This window comes from Durio zibethinus, chromosome 3 (assembly GCF_047325235.1).
Source record: "Durio zibethinus cultivar Kanyao isolate XHJ-2024 chromosome 3, ASM4732523v1, whole genome shotgun sequence".
Taxonomy (NCBI): domain Eukaryota; kingdom Viridiplantae; phylum Streptophyta; class Magnoliopsida; order Malvales; family Malvaceae; genus Durio; species Durio zibethinus.
The window spans coordinates 33383384-33395828 of record NC_143164.1 but is presented as its reverse complement, the minus strand read 5'-3'; the positions used below and the strand labels follow the sequence as shown (position 1 = coordinate 33395828).

General features: G+C 28.5%; 1 non-coding gene and 1 pseudogene across 2 annotated transcripts; both read left to right on the top strand.

Annotated features, from left to right (window-relative positions):
- Nucleotides 1-217: 217 nt before the first annotated feature.
- LOC111283955 (U1 small nuclear ribonucleoprotein C-like) lies at nt 218-1722 on the top strand (annotated as a pseudogene). The gene is made up of 4 exons (XR_016341009.1): nt 218-354; nt 706-733; nt 828-1098; nt 1324-1722. The product of XR_016341009.1 is annotated as a U1 small nuclear ribonucleoprotein C-like (transcript).
- A 775-nt stretch (nt 1723-2497) lies between these two features.
- Nucleotides 2498-2569, top strand: TRNAP-AGG (transfer RNA proline (anticodon AGG)). The gene has a single exon. It is a non-coding gene; the product is annotated as a tRNA-Pro (tRNA).
- Nucleotides 2570-12445: the final 9876 nt, after the last annotated feature.

Below are 12445 nucleotides of genomic sequence, written 5' to 3'. Positions count from 1 at the left end.
TATAAAAATTTTAATTTAATGATAAGTAAAAAGTTTAAAACCTTGAAATTCTAAAGCAAGTCCCATGCGTGTGAATTTAATTATATTATTATATTTTAATTTATTAATTAGTTAATTATCATTTTATTTGTAATTTCATAAAAACAAAATATGAATACGTGGCATCTCACACTTAAGTTCGCGCTTCACTTCAAGGTCTTAAAATTACTTGGAAGCAGGCAAAACCCTCTTTTCTCCTCCTTTTTCCTTGTCCTTGAGGTAGGGCTTTTGCTCTATACAGCCCTCCGGTGCGCACTCTCTGAGGTTTTACGATCTGCAGCCAGCTTTGATTGTGAGATTTTTCACAATGCCTCGGTACGGATCTTTGCGAATTTATTCAATCTTAAAAGAAATTAACATTCTCAATAAAAATTTTTATTAACATTTTATGGATATGTTTATTTGGATTCAAATTTACAGGTATTACTGTGATTATTGCGACACTTATTTGACCCACGACTCTGTAAATTCCCTGATTCTTTTTTTTTTTTTTTGATATTTCCTTTTCCCTCGTCACTCTGTTCATGTTTACTACAGTCCTTTCATATTTAGAATCTAAACAGACTTTTGATTGAATTTTTCGAAAATTGTGTAACGTTATTAGTTTGGGTCGTTGCATTTAGAATAATTGCTGAAATGGTTTTTTTTTTTTTTTTTGAATTTCAGCCATCAGTTAGAAAACAACACAATGCAGGTTAGAAACACAAGGTGATTATAGAGTTTTTCTCTTTTCATTCATTTATCTTGTGAGTTATGCCTTTTTTGGCTAATTCTGTGTGTAATTTCAGGCAAATGTTAGAACTTACTATCAGCAATTTGAGCAGCAACTGACCCAGAGCTTAATCGACCAAAGGATCAAGGAACATCTTGGCCAAGCTGCTGTTTTCCAGCAGGTTGGAGCTGCTTTTAATCAACATCTAATGGCTCAGAGGCCCCGACTTCCTGTGCTTCCAACACATATTATGCCCATTCCAGGGGCTGCACCGTTACCTGTAAATCAACTAATGGTCCCAGGAATTAGGCCTCCTGTTCTGCCAAGACCAGTTCCAGGTGCTCCAGGTAAGATTCGATACGTATCAGCATTATTCATATTGTTGCTAGTATGAGGTTTGGGTATTTGGTTAATAAACATATTCAACCACGAATTTAAGTGGTGATAGTGAATTCAGAATTTTTGCATACTTGTTTTGTTACCATAAAGCTATTGTTTTATATGGTAATCTCAATTACGCACATAAGATGGAATTGAATATTTTTTGTTTCTTTTTTCGGTGACATTACCAGGTTATATTCCTGTTCCAGTCATGCCACCAATGATGGGACCACCTGGTGCTCCTTCCTTGCCTGGTCAAGTAAATGGCCTTCCATGGCCTCCTACATTGGCTCCCCCCAACAACAGTTCCTGGAGCTGCAATGACACCCACTTCTTCTATTGGAGCACCCATAATGGCTACGCCAGAAGCTAATCATTAATCTGGTTAAACTCGCATGCTTTGCTTCCATATCTTAAGTAAGAGATTAAGTAAGCCCATGTATTTTATTGAACATGAAGCTTTCCAATTATCAAGGGTGTATGGTAATATTTTTTAGAAGGGGAGTTTGTGTATTAGACTTGAAGCATATGGAGAATGTGATAACTTGATAAAAGACAAAGAAGTTGAATCATTGTGTTTTGACATTGTCTTTTTGGCGAATTTGTCTTCCCGGAAGTATATAAACTTTGCAAACAAAATCTGGTTTCAAAATGTTTTAAGGCATGCTGAAATTCAAGTTTAATCCAACAGGCTTATCATTTCACCATTTGGAATTAGGCAATGGTTGGTTGACACAATTTGAATTGTGCCAAATTAATGCAAATATGTCATCCTTCTTCAGTTTTTTTTTTTTTTTTTTTTTTTTTTTTTTTTTTTTTTCAGTTTATATGCTTATAAACGTTCTTCCATATTAAAAGGTTTGCATTGTTACAAAATGAAGATATCATGGGAGTACCTAACAGTACCATGATTGTTTTTGCTGTTCTTTTATGATTGCATTATTCTCATAATGAGGGATCCTACCTTATATCCTTTTGAAACTAGACCTAATGAATGAAGATTCTATATCTCTTCGGTAACTTTTACCATGATCATACTCCTTTTACAGGCAATCAGAGCCTGCAGGCATTCCTCAGAGTCTGAGGATGATATTTTATTCAGCTTTTGTATTGGGATTTTTACTGTGTAAATAAATTGCAGCAAGTTTTTTGGTGTTGAATGGATAATAGCTTTGTATTGTCAAAGCTAAAACTAAAAGGGTGATATCAAACCAGATTTTATGCAACAAAAACAGTGCTGAATTTTTTTTAGTTTTGGAGGGGAAATGAACAAATTTGGTCGAGTGGGGAACAATTTAGAAGAACTGTGGAGTGCATCACATTTCTTAATATAAGTATAAATTCCTGACCGATGTTAATCAACTAGGGCATTTGGTCTAGTGGTATGATTCTCGCTTAGGGTGCGAGAGGTCCCGAGTTCAATTCTCGGAATGCCCCATTATTTGGCTATTTATTTTGTGTAGAGGCAAAAATGTTGAGCGAATGAAATTCCACTTATTTTATTTCAGTGGCAGCCATGCCCTTCCCTTTGCGAAGATGAAAGACGAAGATGCCCCGGGATCAGATTAAATTTGGCCAGGTCTTCAGTGGATCATAATTAAGGAGTGAATTTATTTCCATTATTAAAGATTTGCAGAATGGGAAGTAGTTGAGTGTAATATAATGAAATTATAATTATCCCACCATTTGATTCAGTATTAGGTGTGTGTATCCCTTACTCAAAGAGTTGGATATTCCATTTTTTTAATAAAAGGAAAAATTATGCTAAATCATAGTAATTAAATTGTTTGTTTTAGAGTAACATGTCAAAATCCATTTAAGACTTGTTTTTTTTTTTCTTGGATGAATCGAAATCCATGTAAGACTTGACTTGTTAGGGCATTTAGATTGATAGTAAGATTAATTTTAATAAAACTAAAAATAATGATGATAGTAAAATTAATTATTGTAGCAATGAAATTAAATATTGTAACGATGAAAATATAATTAATAGTGAGATATGTGTTTGGATAATAAATTAACGATAACAATAAGGTGAAGTGTTTGTAATAAAAAAATAATTATTAAAGATATTATATCAAAATTTATTATAATAAAATTTTTATTCATTCAAAAATATTTATTTACATTTTTGTATTAAAAATGAATATATATTTAATGGTAATTATTAAATTACTTATTTATGTATTTATTTATATAATGAAAACATATAATTTATTTGTTATTTTAAATAATTAATTAATTCATTTAAAATTTTTAAACACAAAGAAAAAAAAGAGATAAACTGGAAAGAAAGCTACAATGAGGAGGAGCTCTTTTCAGCCGACCTTTAGAGTTCAGTCACCAACCATTGCTTTGATGCAGTGAAAGTGTCTCTATCGTGCTACAGTGTTATTATCCAAATGCAGCATAAATGCCGATTGGCACAAATTTTCTTGACAAACGAAGGTGCTTTTGAATCCAAATACACCATAATACTACTATATATATTTGTTCTTAATAGGGTTGTGACATGTGATCAGGAACATATAGTAAAAAGAATAGCTGATAAATCAATTTGTAAATTTTATATTCAAATCTTAAAAGCAGGATATAAAAAGTTCATAAAACTAAGAAACTAGATTATATATCTCTGATCGAGTATAATTGAAGTCCAATGGACTTTTCTGGGAGAATAAATGATTCCTTGGAAGGGAGACCTTAGTTCAAAGAAACTTTTGTGATCAGCTTAGGTTGCTTAAACCAAAATATAAAGTTTCTCCAAAGTCATCCCAAATCTTGTTGCATCCGTAATAGGGATATTCTTCAACTGAAGCTCAATGTCTAAGGTAATGACAAAAAACTACATCATTGCTTTTGTTGGTCTTCATATGTAAGATCAAAAGCCTAACATTTGATAATACTGCTACATTTAGCATGATCCTTCAACCATTTCTGGTTTGGTTAATCGATATTTGAATTGCCATTTTTGTATTTGTAGTTTGATGTAACATGTCCTCCAATAACCCCCCTTAACTGAAATGAAAAGTTGATGGTTATTGACAACTTAATTAAGAAGGTTAAGGAGTCATTAGAACATTAGATTGTTAGATATTATGGCTAACGTTGCATTATCTAACTTTAAGTTTTATTTTAATTAAATGATATTTATAGTTTGATAATTAATGAAAGTTAATTCCTTTGATAAAATTAAAAGGAATGTTGTTTTACTAATAACTCATACATTAATAGAATATATGAATAAATACCATTTGAGAATATATAAAAAATTACTTCTCTTTCTACCTATATAATGACACTTTTTATTTATCAAGAAAGTGCGTAAAAGATTAAAAAGGTGAAGAGAGAAAAACAAAAAAAAAATTCATAAAACATTTTTTTTAAAAAAAATTATAACGGATCAATGCATGACTTCTCTTCAATTAAGAAATTATGAAAAATCATCTTATTTTAAGACCTTGGACATTAAAGTTATGCAAAATTAAAATTTGGTTTACATAATAAAGAAAATATAATATGTGGTATCATAACTTTTGGTTTAAAAACTTGTAATTTTCTTTCAAAGATTACTCTCTTTATATTTATTATTAATATTATGATCCAATTTCATGTTGTTGTTTGTTATGTATTTGGTTTTATATTATGTTAAGAGTTTCAGTATTCTTTGCAAATTAATATTGGCATGCTACATGAAATATCAAAACAATAATTAAAGCTTATTTTAGTTTTTCTAAATATCATTACTATTTTGAAATTATTGTTCATTTAATTACAATATAACTCATTTGTTTACATGAATTTAGTATAACAATAAATCATATTTATTATATTAATTTATTAATAAAGAAACGTATAACGTAATGAATATGTATTTATTAGATTAACGAATTGATATATTAAAAGATATATAAAAGGTAAAAAAAAAAAGTAATAAAGATGGTATAATAAATGTAAGACAAAATAAATAAAACTTAATAGTCATTAAATTGTAAATAATATAATTAAATATTATAAATTTTATAATAATTATGAAAGCTATTAATGTAAATGAATATTTGACTATTTTATATCTATCTACTTGTTATAATATAAATAGTAAAATTTATAAATGATAGTTTTTGAATATTTTGTTTACTCAAAATATTAACACCTTCCACACACACACACACACACACATATTGGTATGGGTTATGTATATTATTATTAAAATAATTGTTATTATTATTTATTTTGATATCTATAATATGTATAATTTGTTGGTCATCAAAGTAACCAAATTAAAAAGTTTTTGTAGATGTTAAATTAAATAAAATTCAATTACTCATGATTATATAATACTATAAATGAGATGACATGATGATATATATATATATATATATATATTGAGTAAATTGAAGTTTAATGGTTATAAAATATTTAAGGATTGCTCAAAGGTAGATTGATTAACTTTATAATCATGAAAATAATAATGGTTGATTAATATTATTCATTAGATATTTTTGCATATCCAAAAATAGCAAGTATGCTTAATTGGAGTGTATATAATCAAAATTCAGTATCAATTATTTGAAATCAAAATTAAGTATCAATTATGTTTATTGTTGTACATTTTTGGATTACCCAAAGGAGAATTTCAAATGTATATTTAATGTTTATATGAATGTTATTTGAATTTGTATTATGTATTTAAGTTACCATTCAAGGTATTAACATTTGTAGCATCTGTTCCTGTTTCTTTTCATTCACAAGCTTTGTCTATTATAAAGTTCAATGGACTTAATTTTTTTGAATGGTTGAACAAGTCCAGTATCATGTGGGTGTTCTAAATCTGTTCAATGGACTTAATTTTTTTGAATGGTGTGAACAAGTCCAGTGTCATGTGGGTGTTCTAAATCTTAATTTGACACTCATAATTGATAGACCTACTATTGTTACTAATTCTAGCAGTACGAAACAAAGGTCTTTTCATAATGCTTGGGAAATATCAAATAGATTGAGTTTAATGTTCATGCGAATAACAGTAATAAACAACTTTAAGTTAATGATTCCTAAACTGATAATGCTAAGGAATTTTTAAGTTTGTGAAAGATATGACTTAGTCTAAGTCTACTGATAAATCACTTGTTGGGACATTAATGGTTATGATAACTATAATGAAATTTGATGGTTCCCATACCATGCATGAGCATGTCACTGAAATGTCAATATAACAGCAAGATTAAGATCCATGAGAATGGAAATGAGTGAAAGATTTTTTGTACAATTTAGTATAAATTCTTTACCTCCTTAATATGGGCCATTTCAAATAAATTACAACATTATAAAAGGATAAACAGAATGTGACTGAATTACAAAATATGCTTATTCAAGAGGAAACGAGGCTTAAAAAATAAAGAATTCACTCAATTAATCTCATTGACCAGTTAGAAGCTAAAAAGAAAGCATTAAAGAAAAATAAAAAGGGTAATAAAAGACCATAAAAATTAATATGTCATCTGCCTAAATCCACAATAAGGAATACAAGAAAAATAAGTGTCATTTATGCGAAAAGTCTGGACACTATCAGAAAGATTGCCTAAAACATAAGGCATAGTTTAAGAAAAAAAGGTAAGCATAGTATTTTCGTATATTTTGACTCAAATTTGGCAAGAGTACCTTATATTATTTGGTGGATTGATTTTGGTTGCACCACTCATGTTTCAAATACAATGTATGGATTCTTTACGACCCAAACTACAAATAAAAAAAATTATTTTTATGAAAAATCGAGTCAAACTCCAGTTGAAGCCATTGAAACCTACCGTTTAATTTTAAACATTGAACATTATTTAGATCTTTTTTTAATTTTTTATGTTCATTTCATTTTTTGAAATTTAATTTCTTTGTCTAAACTTGAAACATATGGTTACTCCTTTTAAGTATGAAAATGGATGTTTTAGTTTATTTAAATATTATTATTTTATTGGCTCTAGTATTCTGTTTGATGGTTTATACAAATTAAATCTTGATAACTTTTTTGATAAGATCTTATTGACCTTGCATCATAATATTAGTACTAAATATGGTTTAATGAATGAAAATTTAGCTTACTTGTGGTATAAGCGTTTGGGTCATATATCCAAAGAAAGAATATAAAGATTGGTAAAGAATGGAATCTTTTCTAAGTTGGATTTTATTGATCTTGGTATATATGTGGATTGTATTAAAGGAAAACACACAAAACACTAAATTAAGAAAGCGGCTACAAAAAGCACACAGTTCATTGAGATTATAGACACTGATATTTGAAGACTTTTTTATATTCTATCATTTTGTGGAGACAAGTATTTTATCAACCTCACTAACAATTTTCATGTTATGGTTATGTCTATTTATTGCATGAAACATTTCAGTTTGTAAATGCTTTAGAGGTATTTATTAATGACATTGAAAAGTAATTAGATAGTAAGGTAAAAATTGTCATATTTGACAGATGTGATGAATATTATGGAAAGTATGATGAAAATGGACAATGTCCTAGTCCATTTGCTAAATTCCTTCAAAAACATGGCATATGTGTTCAATACACAATGCTAGGTATACCGCAATAAAATGATGTTGCAAAAAGATGTAACCGTACTTTAATAAATATGGTTAGGAATATGTTAAGCAATCCTTCTTTACCCTTATCATTTTGGATGTATGCTTTGAAAATTGTCATGTATTTGTTAAATAAGGTTCTTAGTAAGGAAGTTCCAAAAACTCATTTCGAACTGTGGATGAAAAAAAACCAAGTTTAAGGCACTTGTATATTTAGGGTTACCTAGTAGAAGTAAGAATTTATAATCCACATGAAAAAAAAAACTGGATTCAAGAACAATTAATGGGTTTTTCATTGGTTATCCAAAAAATCTAAAGGTTATAGGTTTTACGGTTCCAATCATAGTACAATAATTATTGAAACAAGAAATGTTAGGTTCATTAAAAATGGTAAAATGAGTGGGAGTGTAGAACCTCGCAAAGTGAAACTTTAAAAAGTTAGTATGCAAATCCTTTTACTTATAACTACTTCTCAAATTATTATTCATATAGTTATTGAACAATTTAACAATTTACAAGAACAAAAAATAAATAATCAAACACCTTATAATGAAAATGTTTCCAATAAACCTAAGCGAATGAACCATATAAGTAACATTAAAAGGTTTTAAAGGCAAAAAAGATATACTATTTTTGATAAATATGTGGTTTATCTATAAGAGTTAAAATTTGATTTAGGAATTGATGAAGATCTAGTTTCATTTTCATAAGTCATAGAAATTGTTAAATCTACCAAATGGTTAGATGCCATGAAAGAAAAGTTTAAATTAATGAATCATAATGATGTCTGTGATTTTGTTGAATTGCCTAAAATTATAGAAAAGTTAGGTGTAAATGGGTCTTTACAACCAAGCACGACTTAAATGGCAATATTAAATGATACAAGGCTAAACTTATTGTTAAAGTTTTTATTCAAAAAGATGGCATTGACTATAAAGATACATTTTCTTCGATTTCTAAAAATGACTCATATAGAATTATTAAGGTAATAGTGGTTCTTTTTTACTTAAAGTTATATCAAATAGATGTAAAAATGGCTTTTCTAAATGAAAATTTAGAGAAAAAAGTTTACATGAACTAACTTGAGGAGTTTTTCAGTTAAAGAAAAAGAACACATGGTATTTAAACTTAAAAAGTCAACATATGAACTTAAACAAAATTCCTGACAATGATATCTTAAGTTCAATAATACTATTACTTCCTTTGGATTTAAGAAAAATATTGTTGATCGGTGTATATATTTGAAGGTTAGTGAAAATTAGTTTATAGTTATGATTCTATATGTTGATGATATTTTACTTGCTACTAATGATCTTGGCTTATTACATAAGATTAATAAATTTTTGTCTAAAAATTTTGAAATGAAAAATATAAGTGAGGCATCCTATGTAATTTGAATTGAAATATTTCACAATAGATCACAATGATTGTTAGGATTATTAGGATTGTCTCAGAAAACATAAATTAATAGAATTCTATAGAGATTTAAAATTGAAAAATGCTCTACAAATGTTGTTCAAATTTAAAAAAGAGATAAATTGAGCCTTATACAATGCCTAAAGAATAAATTGGAATGCAAACAAATGGAATAAATTTTTTGTGCATTTATTGTTGGAAGCTTGATGTATGTCCAAACTTGTACTAGACCATACATTAGTTTTAATGTTAGAATGTTGGGTGGGTATCAAATTAATCTAGGAATAGTTCACTGAAGGGCTGTAAAAAAAATATTAAGATACTTGCAAGGAATGAAAGATAACATGCTCACTTATAAAAGGTCCTATCATTTTAAAGTGATAGGATATTTATATTCAAATTTTGCTTGGTTTATGGATACTAGAAGATCCACATTTTGTTATTTGTTTCTTTTAGTTGGTGGAGCGATTTCATGAAAAAGTGCGAAGCAATCTATCATTGTTGCATCCACTATAGAAGTTGAGTTTGTGATTTGAGGCCACTGTTAATGATTTATGAATATGAAATTTTATTTAAGGATTTGAAATTATTGACAGTATTGTCAAGCCATTGAAAATTTATTGTGATAATATCATAACGATCTTTTTTTCTAAAAATAATAAGCATTTAAAAGGTGCTAAACACATGAAATTGAAATACATAACCATTAAAGAAAAAGTTCAAAAACAAAGAATGTCAATTGAATCCATTAGCACCAATCTTATGATTGCGGATCCGTTAACAAAAGGTTTGTCACCCAAAGGCATTTAATGAACATTTCGAAAGAATGAACATTATTGAAAACCATTATTAACATTATGTAAAGTTTTATGTTCTTTATGAATTTGACATTCTGAGTTCTTTTAAGTGTTGTTTCTGACATATTAATGCATTCTATAATATTATGTTAGTATATATACATATGCATGATTGAATTATGTGAATATAAATAGGATTTATCTTTAACAAAGATATTATTGTTAGAATATTATAACATCTCTCATTAAAGGTCATATTGAGTATGAAACTAATAATGTCAAACATAGAAAGAACTATGTTGAGCTAATGACATACAATCGCTATGATCCTTAGTATTTTTTACTCAATGATGATTTATGATTCAATTAATTAAAAAAAAGATTTAGCTCATATTATGTGCATTATGTTTTATTATTAAACCATAAAGTTGAATAACTTCACATAAGCTAAGTGGGAGAATGTTAGATATTATGGCTAATGTTTCGTTATCCAACTTTAGATTTTGTTTTGATTAAATGATATTTATGGTTTGATAATTAATGAAAGTTAATTCTTTTGATCAAATTGAAAAGAGTGTTGTTTTATAAATAACTCATACATTGATGGAACGTATGAATAAAATGCCATTAGAGAATGAATGAAAACTTGCTCCTCTTTTTACATTTATATTGATGTTTTTTATCAATCAAGAAAGTGCGTAAAAGATTAAAAAAGTCAAGAGAAAGAAATAAAAAAAAATTCATAAAACATTTTTTTAAAAGAAAATTATAATGGATCAAGGTATGACTTCTCTTCAATTAAGAAATTGTGAAAAATCATCTTGTTTTAAGACTTTGGGCATTAAGACTATGCAAAATTAAGATTTGGTTTCCATAATAAAGAAAATCTAACATAGTTATCAAAATTAATTACTTCAAAGAAGTTAAGTTGAAATCTGAAAACCCCAGCATTATGTTGTTTGCAAAATTCTTGTGGGCTTGGTTATGTTTTTAATGGTGTGCTTATATATATTGATGAACATGAAGTAGTTTCTTCTAGTTGAGCACACATTGACCAAATGACAACTAGAAAGTGGACTGATCTTGCTTATGAACTTTTATAATTAGTTGTTAATCAATCGAGTTGAGATTAAAGCCTTACTAGATCTTGAACCTTGGTTTATATTATACAAGGAAAATAATTCTCAATGCATGTTGGTTATTGATGAATCAGGTAGGAAATACATCATTACACTACCATAGAATTGGATGAAACAACTTGGCTTACATTAAACCTAAGGTCGTTTCTTTTATTCTGTAAAGATTCAATTTTTTACCCTTTCTTTCGTGCCAAAATTAACCTTTCGGTGTAGTTCCCTTACACATCATCTATCACAATTCACACTAACTTATAAGATATTGTCTGCTTTGACCCACTTGACTTTATGATTTTTTCTTACAAAAGGTACCTCATACTTCATGATTTTGTCTTACAAAAGGTACCTCATAAATCAAAAGTGATGTGAATACTAATATCCTAAGACCAACTTTAGTAAACCATCGATGTGAGATTTATTACTTCTCTCTAGGGCCATGACATTTTTTTTCACTCCAAAAAGGGTTCACCTTCTTCAATGGCATATCGTTAGTACCTTCAAGCTAACTCTGATACCAAATGTCATGATTTGCATCAAATTATAAGGTATTGTCCGTTTTGATCTCACTGGCCTCACGATTTTATCTTACAAAAAATATCTTACAAGTTCAAGGTGGTGTGAATACTTATATCCTAAGACCAACTTTAGTACACAATTTATGTGAGATTCATGACTCATCTTTAAGACCATGACGTTATTTTTTATGACAATGTAGTAGTATTGTCATCTCTTTTTAACTTCAAAACTTTTTTGGTCGAGTTATTATATGGACCAAGCATTAACATGATGTATTTGCAAACAAAATTAAGTGTGCTGTTTTCCATAATGGAATTTTTTGCTTATTCGATAGTAAAGATTGAATGGTGTATTTTTCGATTAAGGACAGAAGTCTAAGCATCATTACTCATAGTTGAAAAAAAATTGTTTACCTTTAAGATTTAACATTTATTATGAAAAGAATGATTGGGATTAGGAGAAGGCTTTCAAGTTTCTACTCGTGGGACGATAAATAGTATCTTGTCACATTGTTAGCAAGATGATCCCTTATGAAAACATTAGGTGCTAAGGGTATTTTTAGGTCTAAATGACTAAATGGACATTTTTTTCCCATTAAAAAAAAAGTCAGCAGAGAGCCATAGGTATTTTGGATTTTTTGGTCGAGCTGACGTGTTAAACTGACTTGAATTTATGGGTCCACATCAACTTAGCCACCTCATTATCTATAGGCTAGATCCCTTTGGGCACTAGCTTATCACACTTTTAGTGGATGGTCAATTTTCAGCTCAGCTCGAACTTGCCAAGTCATCCTTAGTACTAAGACTGACCTCGAGCAACTTAGTCTGCCCGAAACCCTCTGTCTTATTAGTATAAATAGCACCATCTAG